Below are 18543 nucleotides of genomic sequence, written 5' to 3'. Positions count from 1 at the left end.
GCCTGGGGACGACCCCTTCAACACATTCTGCAGAGTTGTGAATGTTCTGCACAATTTATTATGTCCAGCAATAGAGAACAACAGTATGAGTCATAATACCCATTAAAAACCTGTCTGAGAGAGATTTACAAGGTTATCAAAACGTCAATGCCGGGGTGAGCTGACACGAAATACACAACCCTTATTTTGAAGTGTTTAAATGGTGGAAAAACGATTTGAATAATTTCCCTGTTTGACCACTAGGTTTTATGGGTACTATGATACTTCCACTGCAGGGCTCTGTGGATCAATGGATAAGTGAAGTCTGGTCTCTCTCTCAATTCAATTCAAATGGCTTTATTGTCACGGGGAAACATATGTTAACGTCGCCAAAGCAAGTGAAATAGATAATAAACAAAAGGGAAACAATCAAAAAACAAAACGGGAAGCATTACACTCACAAGTTCCAAAGGAATGGAGACAGTTTCAATGTCATAGTATGACTATATGCAGTGTTTTAACAATGTGCAAATAGTTAAAAGTACAAAAGAGAAAATTAATTAACATAAATATGGGTTGTATTTATAATGGTGTTTGTTCTTCACTGGTTGACCTTTTCTTGTAGCAACAGGTCACAAATCTTGCTGCTGTGATGGCACACTGTGATATTTCACCCAGTAGATATGGGAGTTTATCAAAATTGGATTTGTTTTCGAATTCTTTGTGGATCTGTGTAATCTGAGGGAAATATGTCCATGCTTGTAGCTTCTTACCTATGAAGACTCGAGGCTGTGATCGCTGCCAAAAGGTGCTTCAGCAAAGTACTGAGTAAAGGGTCTGAATACTTATGTAAATCTGATATTTCATTTTTTAAAATTTTTTACATAAATTTGCACAATTAAAAAAAAACTTGTTGCTTCGTCATTATGGGGTATTGTGTGTATATTGATGAGGAAATAAAATATTTTAATCAATTTTAGATTAAGGTTGTAACATAACAAAATGTGGAAAAAGTCAAGGGGTCTGAATACTTTCCAAATGCACTGTATATGTTGAAGAGGGTGGCGGATCAATCTGGATCCCTGTCTCACTCCACGGCCCTGTGGAAAGAAATGTGTTTTTTTGCCAATTTTAACCGCACACTTGTTGTTTGTTTACATGGATTGTATAATGTTGTATGTTTTTCCCCCAACACCGCTTTCCATCAATTTGTATAGCAGACCCTCAAGCTGATTAGAGGCAAAAGCTTTTTTGAAATCAACAAAGCAGAAGAAGACTTTGCCTTTGTTTTGGTTTGTTTGTTTGTCAATTAGGGTGTGCAGGGTGAATACGTGGTCTGTTGTACGGTAATTTGGTAAAAAGCCAATTTGACATTTGCTCAGTACATTGTTTTCACTGAGGAAACGTACAAGTCTTCTGTTAACGATAATGCAGAGGATTTCCCCAAGGTTGCTGTTTTCGCATATCCCACGGTAGTTATTAGGGTCAATCAAATTTGTCTTCACTTTTGTAGATTGGTTGTGATCAGTCCTTGGTTCCAAATGTTTGTGAAAATGCCAAAGCTGAGGAGAATGTTAAAGAGTTTAAGTATAGCCAATTTAAATTTGTGGTCTGTATATTTTAATCGTTTCATTTAGGATACGATCAACACCACATGCCTTTTTGAGACCAGTAGGTTCTGGTAGCCTTTAAAAGCTGATCAAAGATTTGTAAAATGTTTTTTTCTGTTTGTTATTTGTTCTAATTTCACTGAAGGGATTCGATTATCTGGCCCGGGTCTCCCAAGTGGGAGGAGTTTACGTCGGGTGAAAAGTGAATGCATTAGTTTTGGAACAGGTCTGCCTCCTGGGTGTGAACCAGGTTACCTGCTCTGGCCGATGGCGAAGTTGGCTCGTCAAAACCAAAAGTGACATAGGTTAAGCACGTGGAGTAATGAGTAAGGCCACGTTCAGTTGCAAAACGTTCTCGGACGGTATTAGATAACCTGTGGTTACTCTATTGGTTCACAGCAACAACAACAAAAAACTTAACAGTTTTTAAAATGCAATTTTCTCGTTGTCCGCTTGTTTTAGTAAATTACAGAACTACATTTAAGAAAAGTACATGTCTAAAGATGGCTCCAGAGCACTCTCACTACTTAGAAAAACGTAATATTGTAGGACTTCCCTCGTGCTTCTTTTCATGACAGTGTTAACAACCACATTATGAGCCAACAACACCAACAAATGGACAATACAGCTACAAGTAGTGAGTGGAGTTACAAACTGACTATACTAAACAACTTAAATGTCTAACCTGGGAATAAATGTTTTCCCCACACGTAGCTACTTACACACCGGGTCCCTACATTCCCCACTGTCCCATACTGAATAGCCTGAAGCCACAGAGCTCTTCTCCCACGCTGAATAGCCTGAAGCCACAGAGCTCTTCTCCCACGCTGAATAGCCTGAAGCCACAGAGCTCTTCTCCCACGCTGAATAGCCTGAAGCCACATAGCTCTTCTCCCACGCTGAATAGCCTGAAGCCACGGGGCTCTTCTTCCACGCTGAGTAGCCTGAAGCCACAGAGCTCTTCTCCCACGCTGAATAGCCTGAAGCCACGGAGCTCTTCTCCCACGCTGAATAGCCTGAAGCCACAGAGCTCTTCTCCCACGCTGAATAGCCTGAAGCCACAGAGCTCTTTTCCCACGCTGAATAGCCTGAAGCCACAGAGCTCTTCTCCCACGCTGAATAGCCTGTAAGCCACAGAGCTCTTCTCCCATGCTGAATAGCCTGAAGCCACAGAGCTCTTCTCCCACGCTGAATAGCCTGAAGCCACAGAGCTCTTCTCCCACACTGAATAGCCTGAAGCCACAGAGCTCTTCTCCCACGCTGAATAGCCTGAAGCCACAGAGCTCTTCTCCCACGCTGAATAGCCTGAAGCCACAGAGCTCTTCTCCCACGCGGAATAGCCTGAAGCCACAGAGCTCTTCTCCCACGCTGAATTGCCTGAAGCCACAGGGCTCTTCTCCCAGGCTGAATAGCCTGAAGCCACAGAGCTCTTCTCCCACGCTGAATAGCCTGAAGCCACAGAGCTCTTCTCCCACGCTGAATAGCCTGAAGCCACAGAGCTCTTCTCCCACGCTGAATAGCCTGAAGCCACAGAGCTCTTCTCCCATGCTGAATAGCCTGAAGCCACAGAGCTCTTCTCCCACGCTGAATAGCCTGAAGCCACAGAGCTCTTCTCCCATGCTGAATAGCCTGAAGCCACAGAGCTCTTCTCCCACGCTGAATAGCCTGAAGCCACAGAGCTCCTCTCCCACGCTGAATAGCCTGAAGCCACAGAGCTCCTCTCCCACGCTGAATAGCCTGAAGCCACAGAGCTCTTCTCCCACGCTGAATAGCCTGAAGCCACAGAGCTATTCTCCCACGCTGAATAGCCTGAAGCCACAGAGCTATTCTCCCACGCTGAATAGCCTGAAGCCACAGAGCTCTTCTCCCACACTGAATAGCCTGAAGCCACAGAGCTCTTTTCCCACGCTGAATAGCCTGAAGCCACAGAGCTCTTCTCCCACGCTGAATAGCCTGAAGCCACGGGGCTCTTCTACAACGCTGAATAGCCTGAAGCCACAGAGCTCTTCTCCCACGCTGAATAGCCTGAAGCCACAGAGCTCTTCTCCCACACTGAATAGCCTGAAGCCACAGAGCTCTTCTCCCATGCTGAATAACCTGAAGCCACAGAGCTCTTCTCCCACGCTCTATTTCCCTACCTGGGAGCGTTGCGATCCATAGGTCTGGATTTTTGACCTGTTTACAACACAGCAGCTTTTCGGTATGCTTTGTTTTCTCAGTATAACTAAAAAACTAAAAGTTCCCGCCAATATCCATTTAGAGGTGGAGGGTCACAGCTGTAATATTCATATGTGTAAACATACTGAATTGTAATTGGATGCATTGTAATTTACCGCCATATCATACTGTGCTATGATTGGTTAAGACCACCCAAATGGTTAGGTCACGGGCAGTTTGATCCTGGTTGGCATCACGTGAACAAGCAGTGCACGCAGTCAGGCAGACATCAAAGCACACCTCTGGTGTACAGAGAGAGCGTTTTAGAACGGAGAGAGACATAACTCCAAAACAGAGCGACACAGACTCAAAACGCCCCAAAACATGTGGATATTGTGGATACAAAGTGCATGGCGAACAAGGAAATTGCCCAGCTAAAGGCAAACAGTGTACTAAAATGTGGAAAATGGATTCACTTTGCAAAAATGTGCAGAGCTTACCGTGGAAAAACAGTACACACAGTGAGTGAAGATGAAATGTCAATCAAAGAGTCAAACGCTGATGAACTGTTTATTGATTCAGTGACACAGAAAAGTCAAATATCAGAGACAGAGCAAGCCTTTGCTGACATTGAGATAGGAACACAAGGCACAAAGCTAAAGTTCAAACTAGACACTGGTGCACAAGTAAACATTATTCCTCTGAATGAGTAGCGCAGCTTGACATCTGAGTACGAGCTACAGCCCACCACGCGCAGACTGACTGGTTATGATGGTGAACAGCTCCCAGTAAAAGGCACATGCACTTTCAAATGCAAATACAAGGAAAGTGACATGATGTTGGACTTTCACGTTGTTGACACTAGAGCACCTGCAGTGCTAGGTCTTAAAGCATGCTTAGACATGGACCTCATCAAGCTAGTTTTATCAGTGACAGCACCAGTAGAGAGACAATTTACTGGAGGAGTTTGCTGATGTTTTTACAGGAATAGGATTATTCCCAGGAGAATGGACCATTCACCTTGACCCAGACGCAACCCCTGTGGTCTACCCACCGAGAAAGATTCCCCTTGCTCTCCGTGCCCGCCTGAAGAAAGAGTTGGAGAGCATGGAGCAATGTCACATAGTCACCAAGGCTACAGAACCGACTGACTGGGTGAACGCGTTAGTGGTGGTGGATAAACCTCGCATAGGCAAGCTCCGAGTATGTCTCGACCCAAGAGACTTGAACAAGTCTATCAAACGCCCCCATGATCCTTTACCGACACTAGATGGCATCACACACAAGCTAGGGGGAGCACACTACTTCAGTGTCATGGACGCTAGATCAGGCTACTGGGCTATCAAGCTCACAGAAGAATAATCTAAGCTCACAACATTCAACACACCGTTTGGACGCTACAGGTTCCGTCGCCTGCCTTTTGGGATTATCTCAGCCCAAGACGAGTTTCAGCGAAAGATCGACGAAGTGTACGAAAGCCTCGACGGAGTTGTGGCAATTGTGGATGACATCCTTGTCTATGGTCGAACCAAAGAAGAGCACGACCTAAACCTCCGCACGATGCTGCAAAGGTCCCGCGAGAGAGGAGTCCGGCTCAACCCCGAGAAGAGCACAGTCGGCGCTACAGAGGTCAGCTACTTCGGACATCTTCTCACAGCGACTGGAATCAAGCCAGATCCACAGAAGATCTTAACCATAAAAGAAATGGAGCCACCAAAGAACTGTGCAGAGCTAGAAACAGTGCTTGGCATGGTCAACTACTTAGCCAAGTTCGCACCCAGCCTCTCCAATGCTGATGCACCCCTGCGTCAACTGCTAAAACAGTCCAGTGAGTTTCTCTGGGACAAGCAACACAACATTGCTTTCCAGAATGTGAAAGACTAGATCACGAGAGAACCAGGACCAATCCTTGCCTACTACGACCCCGATAAAGAGCTCAGACTCCAAGTGGACCCGTCCAAGTATGGACTAGGTGCAGTGCTACTGCATGAAGGAAAGCCCATCGGCTACGCTTCCAAATTTCTCACAGACTGTGAAATCAACTACGCTCAAATCGAAAATGAGCTCTACGCCATTCTGTTCGGATGTAAACGTTTCCATCAGTACATAAGTACATATATGGACGACAAGTCATTGTGGAATCCGACCACAAGCCCCGCCAAGGCTACAGAGAATGATCCTTCAACTACAAAAATACGACTTCACAATCACTCACCGTCCAGGCAAAGACATCCCTGTCGCAGACACACTCTCCAGGAAGTTTCTTACCTATAAGGACAGCAGCCTCTGTGAAGGCATGGACATGCAAGTGCACACTGTGTACAGCAACTTACCAGTTAGTGACACAAAACTGAAGGAGATCCAAGCAGAAACAGAAAAGGACCCACAACTCTCACAGCTGAGGAAAGTCATACAGGATGGATGGCCTGAGGAGAGGCGAAAATCCCCTCAGAGCATCTCATCTTCTGGAACCATCGTGATGAACTATCATAGATCAACGGAATAATTTTAAAAGGAGAGAAAATCATTATTCTTTCCAGTCTCAGAGAAGAGATTTTGACAAAGATCCATGCTGGACACATGGGCATGGAAAAGTGCAAACAGAGAGCACGGGACATTTTGTTTTGGCCCGTAATGTGCAAACAAATAGAGGACATTGTTGGTAAATGCGCCATATGTCTTGAACGACGCCCCTCAAACACCAAAGAGCCAATGTTACCTCACTGTATCCCAGACCGACCTTGGCAGGTCGTGGCAACGGATGTGTTCACCTGGAACAACGGAGGACTACATCGTAACAGTGGATACTTCGAACTCCAAAGCACCACATCTGCAGTTGTGATACACAAGCCGAAAGCAGCCTTTGCCAGGCATGGCATTGTAGAGACTTTAATATCTGACAATGGGCCCTGTTACAAATCAAATGAGTTTGAATCCTTCACAAAATGCATGGGAGTTTACATATGTCACCACAAACCCACATTACCCTCAAAGTAATGGCCTTGCTGAAAAATCTGTGCAGATTGCTAAATCACTAGGCTACCCTGGGGTGGCAGGGTAGCCTAGTGGTTAGAGTGTTGGACTAGTAACTGAAAGGTCGCAATTTCAAATCGCCGAGCTGACAAGGTACACATCTGTCGTTCTGCCCCTGATCAGGCAGTTAACCTAGGCCGTCATTGAAAATAAGAATTTGTTCTTAACTGACTTGCCTGGTTAAATGAAGGTAAAAAAAACAAAACAAAAAAAACTCATGGACAAAACAAAAGCAGACGAGAGACCCCCACTTCAGTCTCCTTGAATACCGCAACACTCCAGTTGACAACTTCAAATCACCAGCCCAGCTGTTGATGAATCCTTCCCAGCATTCACCAGCAGCTGCAATCTGAGGTTGTCAGCTACAAGGAAATGCATGGAAAACATGCACAACAACAACAAAAGCGATACTACAACAGGTCAGCTAGACCACTGCCACCACTGATCGACAGAGAGTCAGTTAGAACCCAGGAGCATGGCCTCTGGAAGCCAGCTGACACTGAACGACAGAGAGTCAGTTAGAATCCAGGAGCATGGTCTCTGGAAGCCAGTAGTCGTCATCCAGCCAGCTGACACTGAACGTTCATATCACGTCGGCACCGCAGAAGGAGCGGTGTACCGCTGCAATCGTCCGTCACCTACTGAACACAAAATAACACACTGATGAGATGAACTGTTCCCCTGAAAGAGAACGCGATGGACTAAACACACACACAGCACAACATACACCATACTTACCTGCAACACCACAAGAACTGTTGACTGACACAGAAGCATGCTCAGCATCGTATCGCACAAGGTCAGGAAGAGAGGTCAAGCCCAGAGCGTTCCCTAGACCTGTGAAATGTCAAAGGGTGTAGGCGGGTCGCTGCCCTAAAAGAGTTTGACTGTAAACTTGTTATTGAAAGTTCACTTGAAATGCTTTGGTATTGTATTTGTTTGAAATGTTAAGATGTTATTTCTACATTGAAAGCTGAGTTGCTGAGAATCCCTTGTCTGAAAAGTAACAGTATGTTGGATTATTGTTTCAGAGTCTATGTTGATTCAGTTGGTGTAGTATGCAATATAAAAGGTTCCTTACCATGAGTTCAAACTACAGAGCATGTATTCAAAATAAACCCTTAGAATATGTAAACATTTTTATTTTGTTTTAAAAGAAGGGGGATGTACTATTCATATGTGTAAACATACTGAATTGTAATTGGATGCATTTTACCGCCATATCACACTGTGCTATGATTGGTTAAGACCACCCAAATGGTTAGGTCATGGGCAGTTTGATCCTGGTTGGCGATAATGAACATGACAGTTAAAGCTAGCTAATAAAGAGCCACGTTAAGAAATATCCTGTAGTACTGCATTTTATTATTTTTTACAAAGTGTGCAAAGCAAGACAACAGCATCATTGGACTGATTTTATTGTCATTGCAGGCAATCTCAACGCTGTGTGTTACAGGGAAGACCTCCTCCTCCCTCATGTGGTACCCTTCCTGTAGGCTCATCCTGACATGAACCTGACCAGTCACTTTAATTTAATTTTAAATCGTGTGCGTGTGTGTATTCTTTAGAATAAAAAATAAAATACAATTTACTGAATAAGTAAAAGTTATTTTTTTATGGAGCGGATTTATTTAGACGTTTATTTAGAAACTAATGATTCATAAAAAGGCAACCGGAAGTTGCGAACTTCACCACCCAGCGCTGTCGCTAGGTGACAACAGCGCTACATCAGGAAATTATACGACTCGCAGTGTCCAAACATTTTATTTTATTATTTTTAAACATAATTTCTTGGGTTACAAACTGATTCACAATTCTATAGAATTAGCTACTGGTTGCCAATTTTTATTCAAGCTACATAAAACATTGTGTAGATAGCTAGTCGTAGCTTAGTAATGTTATGAGGGTGAATGGTCGATGTTACGGCCTGACATTATTATTGGGTTGAGTCGTGGTTTCAGACGAGAGGGACACACACACATATATATATTTACATTGTTGTCTAAATTGAAGGACCCAAATTAGGTAGCTATTGTGCTAACCCAGGGGCTAACGTAACAATGCCAGATGCGAATTGGCTACCAACTAGCTAGCCAAGCGAACGTACAGTAAATTACCTAGTTAATGTACTCCGATATTTAGCTTCGCTAACTGTTAGCTAGCTAAGGGTTAACCAGAGTACCGTTAGATAACTAATGTTAGCTAGCTAACAGTTAGCTGGATACTTGGTCTCAGGTTGCAAGTACATTTCTATTGAGCTACATTAACGTGAGTTACCCAGATCTAGGTAACGTTAGTTATAGTTAGTTTGCTAGTCTAGTTAAACTGCAGTCACACAGGCTACACGTTAGCTGCTAGGTACATTAAAAAATATATATTTTCGGGAACGACAAGTTCATTCAGGGGGTCTGTCATTGTTTGCCTTTCTATCTGGGATTTCACCGATTTGCTTCCATCTGTTAAACTGAGGATTCAAAAAACCTGGTAAGTAAACAACGTTTGCTAACGTTGGTTTAATGTGTAACTAACTTAGCTGTGAAGCTTGCATTGTCAAACGTTTGTTTGCTAGCTATCTGGCTGAGATAATCTGAAATATATTGGTTTATTAACATACATATTTTGGTAACAAGGCTAGCTAGCTATGTGACTAACGTTGTTTATCTATCTAGCTAACGTCAGATGATCCACGAACAATGGTATCAGCTAACTACTTTACAATATAAAGATCTTTGCAATGCTGGGTTGTTGTTACTGCAATGTCTGTGATAGCTAGCTAATGTTAGCTTAATTATAAACATGGACCGTGATTGTTATATAACGTTAGCTAACTATAGACGGCAGTAACGTTAAATAGCTGCTCTTGTCATGTCCAGTATCTGTTTTCTAGTATCATCAGTGTTATACAGTGGCCCGTCATACTCTGCCCTTGAAATGACTGGCAAGTCAGGTGGACCTCTGCCTGAACATGGATTCATATGTTCCGTTGTTACCTTACTTGCTCCTCTTATATTTTTAATGAGAGAGAAAGACAATAGCAGCATCAGTGTCATTAGGAACTCTTGTAAACTGGCAGGCCAGGCTGACAGACAGACATCCAGAGAATTCCCATCCCCTCTCTGCCCATGTCAACACCTCCAGGCTTCAATCCTCTAGCCCCCCCAGCCCTCTCTCAACATCACCACAGACCTAGGGTTGTTGCCTGCCTCCCCGCTGGGCCGTGCCTCATCAATTAGCATTCGTGTCACCTGTCGAATGTGTCTTTTTCCATGCCGAACCACTTTCCAAATACAAAAAAATAAAAATGGTATTGGTCAGATGTTATTGCGAGTGTAGCGAAATGCTTCTAGTTCCGACTGTGCAGCAGTACCCCCCTTCTGGGTGACCTCCCTTGTGTACTGAAGCTGACAGTGGTATAGAAATGGTGGTGTAGCCTAGTGGTTAGGGGCGGCAGGTAACCTAGTTGGGCCAGTAACAGCAAAAGGTTGCTGGATCGAATCCCAGAGCTGACAAGGTAAAAATCTGTCGTTCTGCCCCTGAACAAGGCAGTTAACTCACTGTTCCCCAGGAGGCCGTCATTGTAAGTAAGAATTTGTTCCTAACTGACTTGCCTAGTGAAATATAAGGTAAATAGTAACATGCCGTTTGGTACTAGGCTTTGGGATAGTTAAAAGGCTACCTCTCCATGCCGTTTGGTCCTAGGCTTTGGGATAGTTAAAAGGCTGCCTCTCCATGCCTCTTGGTCCTAGGCTTTGGGGTAGTTAAAAGGCTGCCTCTCCATGCCGTTTGGTCCTAGGCTTTGGGATAGTTAAAAGGCTGCCTCTCCATGCCTCTTGGTCCTGGGCTTTGGGATAGTTAAAAGGCTGTCTCTCCATGTCTCTTGGTCCTGGGCTTTGGGATAGTTAAAAGGCTGTCTCTCTCCATGTCTCTTGGTCCTAGGCTTTGGGATAGTTAAAAGGCTGCCTCTCCATGCCTCTTGGTCCTGGGCTTTGGGATAGTTAAAAGGCTGCCTCTCCATGCCTCTTGGTCCTGGGCTTTGGGAGAGTTAAAAGGCTGCCTCTCCATGCCTCTTGGTCCTAGGCTTTGGGATATTTAAAAGGCTGCCTCTCCATGCCTCTTGGTCCTGGGCTTTGGGATAGTTAAAAGGCTGCCTCTCCATGCCTCTTGGTCCTGGGCTTTGGGATATTTAAAAGGCTGTCTCTCCATGCCTCTTGGTCCTAGGCTTTGGGATAGTTAAAAGGCTGCCTCTCCATGCCTCTTGGTCCTGGGCTTTGGGATAGTTAAAAGGCTGCCTCTCCATGCCTCTTGGTCCTAGGCTTTGGGATAGTTAGTCTCTCCATGCCTTCTGGACCTAGGCTTTGGGATAGTTAAAAGGCTTCCTCTCCATGCCTCTTGGTCCTGGGCTTTGGGATATTTAAAAGGCTGTCTCTCCATGTCTCTTGGTCCTAGGCTGCCTCTCCATGCCTCTTGGTCCTAGGCTTTGGGATAGTTAAAAGGCTGCCTCTCCATGCCTCTTGGTCCTGGGCTTTGGGAGAGTTAAAAGGCTGTCTCTCCATGCCTCTTGGTCCTAGGCTTTGGGATAGTTAGTCTCTCCATGCCTTCTGGACCTAGGCTTTGGGATAGTTAAAAGGCCTGAGGGACCTACTGGGTACATAACTTAAAAGCATGTCTGACATGTATTGGGGTGAAAAATCATGGATTGATTTAAAAACCAATAGAATAATCCTAAAATGAATTCCAAATGACACAAGCACCCAGTGTAGAAACCTTTAAACAGGGTTTAATGTGTGCTCTCCGTCTGGTCTTTGTAGGTACCCATGTGTGTTTTGCAGTTGACCAATGGCTTTATTGGGTAGACCAGGCGTGAGAGCATTACAGTAGTCAAGCCTGTTTGTAATAAAAGCCTGTTTGTAATAAAAGCATGGATGAGTCTCTCTCTGTATCAGCCTGATAGAGAAACGATGGAACAATACTGTATCCATTTTAAACCATATCAGTTGAAACATGCAATGATTCCCTTCATTTATTAGGATATCTGTGGTAGTTGTGAACACATGCCTGCTGTACTAGTGAGATTAAGATTAATTAGCCACTTTATTGGACATTTGCACACAAGGCCCAACCTGAATTTTGACTTCCTCCTTTAACCCAACCCCTCTGAAAGACACATACACACATAGGTTGTGGAGAGTTTGGGGGGGGGGGGGGGGCTGCTGTTCTTGTGGGCGGTTTAGTGCCTAGGATTTGATACCAGCAACCCTCTGGTTCCAGCTCATTTCCCACAATATTTTTTTCCCTTCGGACCCGGGATTCAAACTGTCAACCCTTCAGTTGCTGTCTCTCCTCTCTAACTGCTAGGCATAAATATGAATTAGTCAGAAAGTGTGTGATGAAACTCTATTGTAGTTGCTCTAACTGTCGATGGGAAGACACACACAGAGGCTTGGATATAAAGTCACAAGCAGGTTGTGGGGAAGATTACAGGATTGTGGGTAATTGCTTAGGACTCGATGCACAAATCAGAAGCTGCTTTCTTTCGTCCGGTCTCCCGACTCTGCATATCCTGGAATGGTTTACCACGAGTCAACACACACGACCGATGTAGGCACATCATGGATCCCTCCCTAATGGAACCCTATTCCCTATATAGTGCACTACTTTCGACCAGGGCCCAAAGCCCATCATGCATGCGTCCCATATTGCACCCTATTCCCAATGTAGTGCACTATTTTCGACCAGGGCCCATAAGGAAGAGGGTGCCTCTAATAACTGTAACTTCCTTCTTGTCTTCCCACATGAGTGCTGTTGTTTTGTCAGTGCACAGTAACATCATGGACACTTCCCAAATGGCACCCTATGTCCTATGTAGTGCACTTCTTTTGACCAGAGCTCCATTTGGGACGGAGTCGTTGAAGACCGACTGACTGGTCAAGCAGAAGCAGGGTGAAGACAGACTGACTGGTTAAGCAGAAGCAGTGTCTAAGCCATGGTGTTTTTATATGGGCTGGAAAACCACCCTGATAGCTGAAGAGATGCTGTTGGTGCCTTTCAATCAATCTCACACACGCACGCACACACAGAGCTCTGTTTGCTATGGTGGTTAAGGTCAGGGCCTGTCAGTTATCTGATTTATCAGTTCTGGTTGGCTGTTTCTGTGGCTGTTTATCAGGGCTGGCCGCAGGGCCTAAATTAACTTTATGGGACACCAGCCACTCAGATTTTTTTTACCAGCTAAAATAACATTCCCCCCCCCCCCCCCCCCCCCGCTAACATTACACCAACAAAAAATGGACGAGCATGCTTTGTAGTATTTTAGGTGTATAACTATTAAGAAGTAATGTGCTGTATTGTTTAATGAAATTATTTTGTGACCTGAGTTTTTTAACAAAAATATCACAGATAAGACCATTTTGAAGGGCAGGAGGTTACCATGGTGCGGCAGGGTTGCCTAGTGGTTAGAGCGTTAGACTATTAACCGAAAGGTTGCAAGTTCAAATTCCCGAGCTGACAAGGTACAAATCTGTCGTTCTGCCCCTGAACAGGCAGTTAACCCACTGTTCCTAGGCCGTCATTGAAAATAAGAATTTTGTTCTTAACTGACTTGTCTAGTTAAATAAAGGTTAAATAAATGGTAATGCAACTCAAGTCATGTTTGTGTCTGTGAGATTGAGAGTCTGACTAGATGTTTTTTTTGTTTGTCGCACCATTCTTGGTAAACCCTAGACACTGTTGTTTGTAAAAAGCCCAGGAAGCCGGACGTTTCTGAGATACGGTAACCGACGATCATACCACGCTCAGTCACTTAGGTCACTCGTTGGAACAGTAACTGAATGTCTCGATGCCTGTCTATAGCAAGCCATGGCCACGTGACTCGCTGTCTGTAGGTGCGATCCACTATTGTGAACGGGGTGGTGTCACCAATCATCTGCCATATAAACAATGCTAACCATAAGTTACTGTATCTAATTAGCATGCTAACTAGCCTGACCGCTATCGTTACATCCAAAATGTGTTTGCAACAATAACAGCTGAGTTTCATCTTAGGGACTGTCTTTAACAACTTATGACATGTTGTTTGGACTGTTATGTTCATGTCATTGTCACGAATCAACTGCGATACACTAATATGTCATTCAAATGTAGATGCTAACTAGCTATTCTAACTAATACAGAGTTACTGTATCTAGTTAGCATGCTATGCCCCAAATAGTGTTTGTAGCAATAATAGCAGTTTAATCTTAGCGACTTAGTCCAAACAAAATGTAGGCCTGTTAGAAGAACACATTTATTATGAAATCTACAGACAAATCATTACTGAATCTTAGTTTCTCACACTGTATCTTTGGCGCTAACGTTAGCAAATCTAGCTAACTAAGTAGCTATACATGCTGTATCTTTGGCGCTAACGTTAGCAAATCTAGCTAACTAAGTAGCTATACATGCTGTATCTGTTAAATCACTGCTGGTTGTGATACTGCCTGGAATCAAATCAGTGTCTGTGGTAAATGCCTCTAGCACTGAGATGCAGTACCTTAGACCGCTGCGCCACTCGAGGGCCCAAATGGTAACAGACAAATACAACCGACTGTCCAAACAACCATCCAAAAACACTGGAGGCTTATTGGAACTAATAAAGGATGACGTTTACAAGTAATTCAATATGAACATATAGGCTATTTGGAAATGGCACATTGGGTGCTGGAGCTGCACCTTCAGTCGGTGACGGTGGGACTGGTTTTGCCGAATGCATTCATGGGAGTTTAAGCATTGAACAACTCTTTTTTGTGTGAGTAAACTGACTATATACAGTGCCTTCGGACCCCTTCAGACCCCTTGAATTCGGACCTCTTCAGACCCCTTGAATTCGGACCCCTTCAGACCCCTTGAATTTGGACCTCTTCAGACCCCTTGAATTTTTATCAAATTGTGTTATGTTACAGCCTTATTTTAAAATCGATACATTTTTATTTATTTTTTTCCTCACCAATCTACACACCCCATAATTAAAAACATAATTAAAAACAGGTTTTTAGAAATGTTTGCTAATTTATTCAAAATAAAAAACACATCACATTTACATAAGCATTCAGACCCTTTACTCAGTACTTTGTCAGCTCTGTCAGGTTGGATGGGGTGCATTGCTGCAAAGAGAGTTTCACGTCTCTCCATAAATATTCAATCAGGTTCCAGTCCGGACTCTGGCTGGGCCGCTCATGGACATTGAGAGACTTGTCCCGAAGCCACTTCTGCGCTGTCCTGTTTGGAAGATCAACCTTTGCCCCAGTCTGTGGTCCTGAGCGCTCTGGAGCAGGTATTCATCAAGGATCTCTCTGTATTTTGCTCCGTTCATCTTTCTCTTAATCCTGACTAATCAGGTTTCCTCCCGACGTGACGCTTGGCATTCAGGCCAAAGATTTTAATCATGGTTTCCTCAGACCAGAGAATCTTGTTTCTCATTGTCTGAGAGTCCTAGGTGCCTTTTGGCAAACTCCAAGTGGGTTGTCATGTGCCTTTTTACTGAGGAATTGGGGGTATAGTCGAAATGCATTGTTGCAACTTGGGGTCTGGCTTCCTATGCAGCCTGCGTGATTTAGGAGAGGTGCTGCTCAGCTTGCTTGCAGCAGGGGATGGGCAGGGACCGGGGTATAAAAGCATTGCCACTTAGGGAACTCTGCCTGTCTTCACTGCGGCAAATCCATGTAAAGAAGCTAGCCAAGATAGCTCGCTAATTTAGGCTGTTTTTCTACACTCCCTGTCCATGTCTACAACAACTCCATTAAACAACAGCCTACCAGATGGCTGCTCATTGTAGCCGTCTCCTTCTCATTGTAACTAACTTAATTCCCGTAATTGTAATTCTATTTTGATGTACGGTGCCTTCAGAAATTAATCACATCCCTTGACTTTTTCCACAATGTCTTTTTTTGTCAACGATTTACACAAAAATAATTTTAGAATCTTACTTTCACTTTGACATTTTGTGCAAAAATGATGAATAAAAATCATGCACACATCACGTGTGGGAGCTGTAGTTGGCAGCCACGTCCCCTTCTAGCCATAACTCGCCTGCTTCTCTCAATACTCTCTTCTTGCACGTCGATTCATCATTAAAAAATAATAATATCTAAATTAGCTGTGAGGGAGAGTGGGTATGCAGTCCCTGATGTCTTCTGTTGTTAGATTAGATGTTACATTGGAGCAGCATGCCGAGCGAGCAAAGTTGGTGCATTTGTATAATTTCATGAAACAGGGGACCAGTCTGGGTAGGCTTTTACAAGTTTACTGTCACGCAGCCTCTGAGTGCCAGAGACGACACATACAGCACAGCTTCGTGACTGTCATGCTTGCAGATTTACAGCAAATACAAATTTTACCAGCACTACTTTTTTTCCTTGTGTGATTTATTCATTTATTTATTCATTTGCACAGATTTGATATCATTTCACAAACTTGCGGGCTGTTTTAAACTAATCCAGGGTCGCTAATTATTGGTTTGAGAAACAACGTTGTTCAGTCACGTTACCTAGCTGACAACCTGCTAACTTGACAATCGGTCTAGGCTAATTTGATTGGCCCAGGAAGAAAGGAAAATAGTCTGCTTCTCATTAGATGTGTTTCAAAGGTAGGATTCATATAGGTGTGATTCATTTAGGCCTTAATGGAAGATTTAACTATATCAAAGGTAGGATTCATATAGGTGTGATTCATATGGGTGTGATTCATATAGGCCATAATGGAAGATTAAACTATATCAATGGTAGGATTCATATAGGTGTGATTCATATAGGTGTGATTCATATAGGCCTTAATGGAAGACTAAATTATACTGAACAAAAATATAAATGCAGCTTGCAACAATTTCAATGATTTTACAAAGTTACAAAGAAAATCAGACAATTTAAATAAATTAATTAGGCCCTAATCTATGGATTTCACATGATTGTGCAGGGGCTCAGACATGGGTGAGCCTTGGAGGGCGTGGGCCCACCCTCTGGGGAGGCGGGCGTGGGCCCACCCTCTGGGGAGCCGGGCCCAGTCAGTCAGAATTCTCCTCAGTTTCATCAGCTCTCTGGGTGGTTGGTCTCAGACGATTCCGCAGGTGAAGATGCCAGATGTGGAGGTCCTGGGTTGGCATGGTTACATGTGGTCAGTGGTTGTGAGGCCAGTTGGACATTGCCAAATTCTCTAAAACACCATTGGAGGCGGCTTATGGTAGAGAAATGAACATTACATTCTCTGGCAACAGCTCTGGTGGACATCACTGCAGTCAGCATGCCATTTGCACACTCTCTCAACTTGAGACATCTGTTGCATTGTTGTGTGACAACGGCACATTTTAGTGCCCTTTTTATTGTCCCCCAGCACAAGGTGCACCTGTGTAATGATCATGCTGTTTAATCAGCTTCTTGATATGCCACACCCGTCAGATGGATGGAGTGTCTTTAGAACTGAGAAAGGCTGACGAACAGGTATGTTAACAAATTTGTGCATTTGCACATTTGAAGTGTTTGTGCGTAAGGAACATTTATGGGATGTTTTATTTCAGCTCAAGAAACAATGTTGCATTAGATTTTATATATATACTATTCAAAAATATATTTCTGGTGCTCCTTCAATTCAGTTTTGTACCTATCGTTTTTTAAAGTTGGGAGCAGTGTGTGCTTGTGGGAGAGAGTGATGTGTGTGTTTTGAGGGAGGGAGAGTGTGTGGCTCTGTTTACTAAGGTTTACACCGTGTTTTCACCTTACTGCCACAATGACTTGCAGATCATCATGCTTGTACAGTACATTCCTGTCCTCCCATTCCTCCATCTAAATCACAAATATGAGCAAATCAGACATTCTGTGGACTATTATAATATACAGTGTGAAGTTAATTCAAAATGTGTTGACCAGTGTGAAGTTGTGTTCAGTAATGGTGTGAATATCAGTGACCAGTGTGAAGTTGTGTTCAGTAATGGTGTGAATATCAGCGACCAGTGTGAAGTTGTGTTCAGTAATGGTGTGAATATCAGTGACCAGTGTGAAGTTGTGTTCAGTAATGGTGTGAATATCAGTGACCAGTGTGAAGTTGTATTCAGTAATGGTGTGAATATCAGCGACCAGTGTGAAGTTGTGTTCAGTTTTCAAGGGCAGCACGACAATTTTTTTACCTCGTCAGCTCGGGGATTTGATCTAGCAACCTTTCGGTTACTGGCCCAACGCTCTAACCACTAGGCTACCAGCCGCCTGTTTGAATCGTCAAACAATTGTGCCCATCCCTAGTCAGTGTGAATGGCGTTAGCCTGGATTCACACTTTGTCCCCTAATTCCTAGATGGCCGTCAGTTATGATTAGCTCAATGCGTCCAGTCGGCGTGGCAGCAGATCAGTCAGGTGATAATTGTGGAGTATGGTATTGACACAGAAGTCTAATTTCCCCCTGCGTCTGTCCCTGGGCCTGTCCACGGGTCTGTCCACGGGTCTGTCCACGGGTCTGTCCCTGGGTCTGTCCCTGGGTCTGTCCACGGGTCTGGGTCTGTCCCTGGGTCTGTCCACAGGTCTGGGTCTGTCCCTGTGTCTGTCCCTGGGTCTGTCCACGGGTCTGTCCACGGGTCTGTCCACGGGTCTGGGTCTGTCCACGGGTCTGGGTCTGTCCCTGGGTCTGTCCCTGGGTCTCTCCCTGGGTCTCTCCCTGGGTCTCTCCCTGGGTCTGTCCCTGGGTCTGTCCCTGGGTCTGTCCCTGGGTCTGTCCCTGGCCCCGTCCATGGCCCTGGCCTGGCTGCAAAC

This window comes from Oncorhynchus clarkii, chromosome 17 (genome assembly GCF_045791955.1).
Source record: "Oncorhynchus clarkii lewisi isolate Uvic-CL-2024 chromosome 17, UVic_Ocla_1.0, whole genome shotgun sequence".
Lineage (NCBI taxonomy): Eukaryota > Metazoa > Chordata > Actinopteri > Salmoniformes > Salmonidae > Oncorhynchus > Oncorhynchus clarkii.
The sequence above is the reverse complement of the archived record's forward strand: the minus strand, read 5'-3'. Positions refer to the sequence as shown.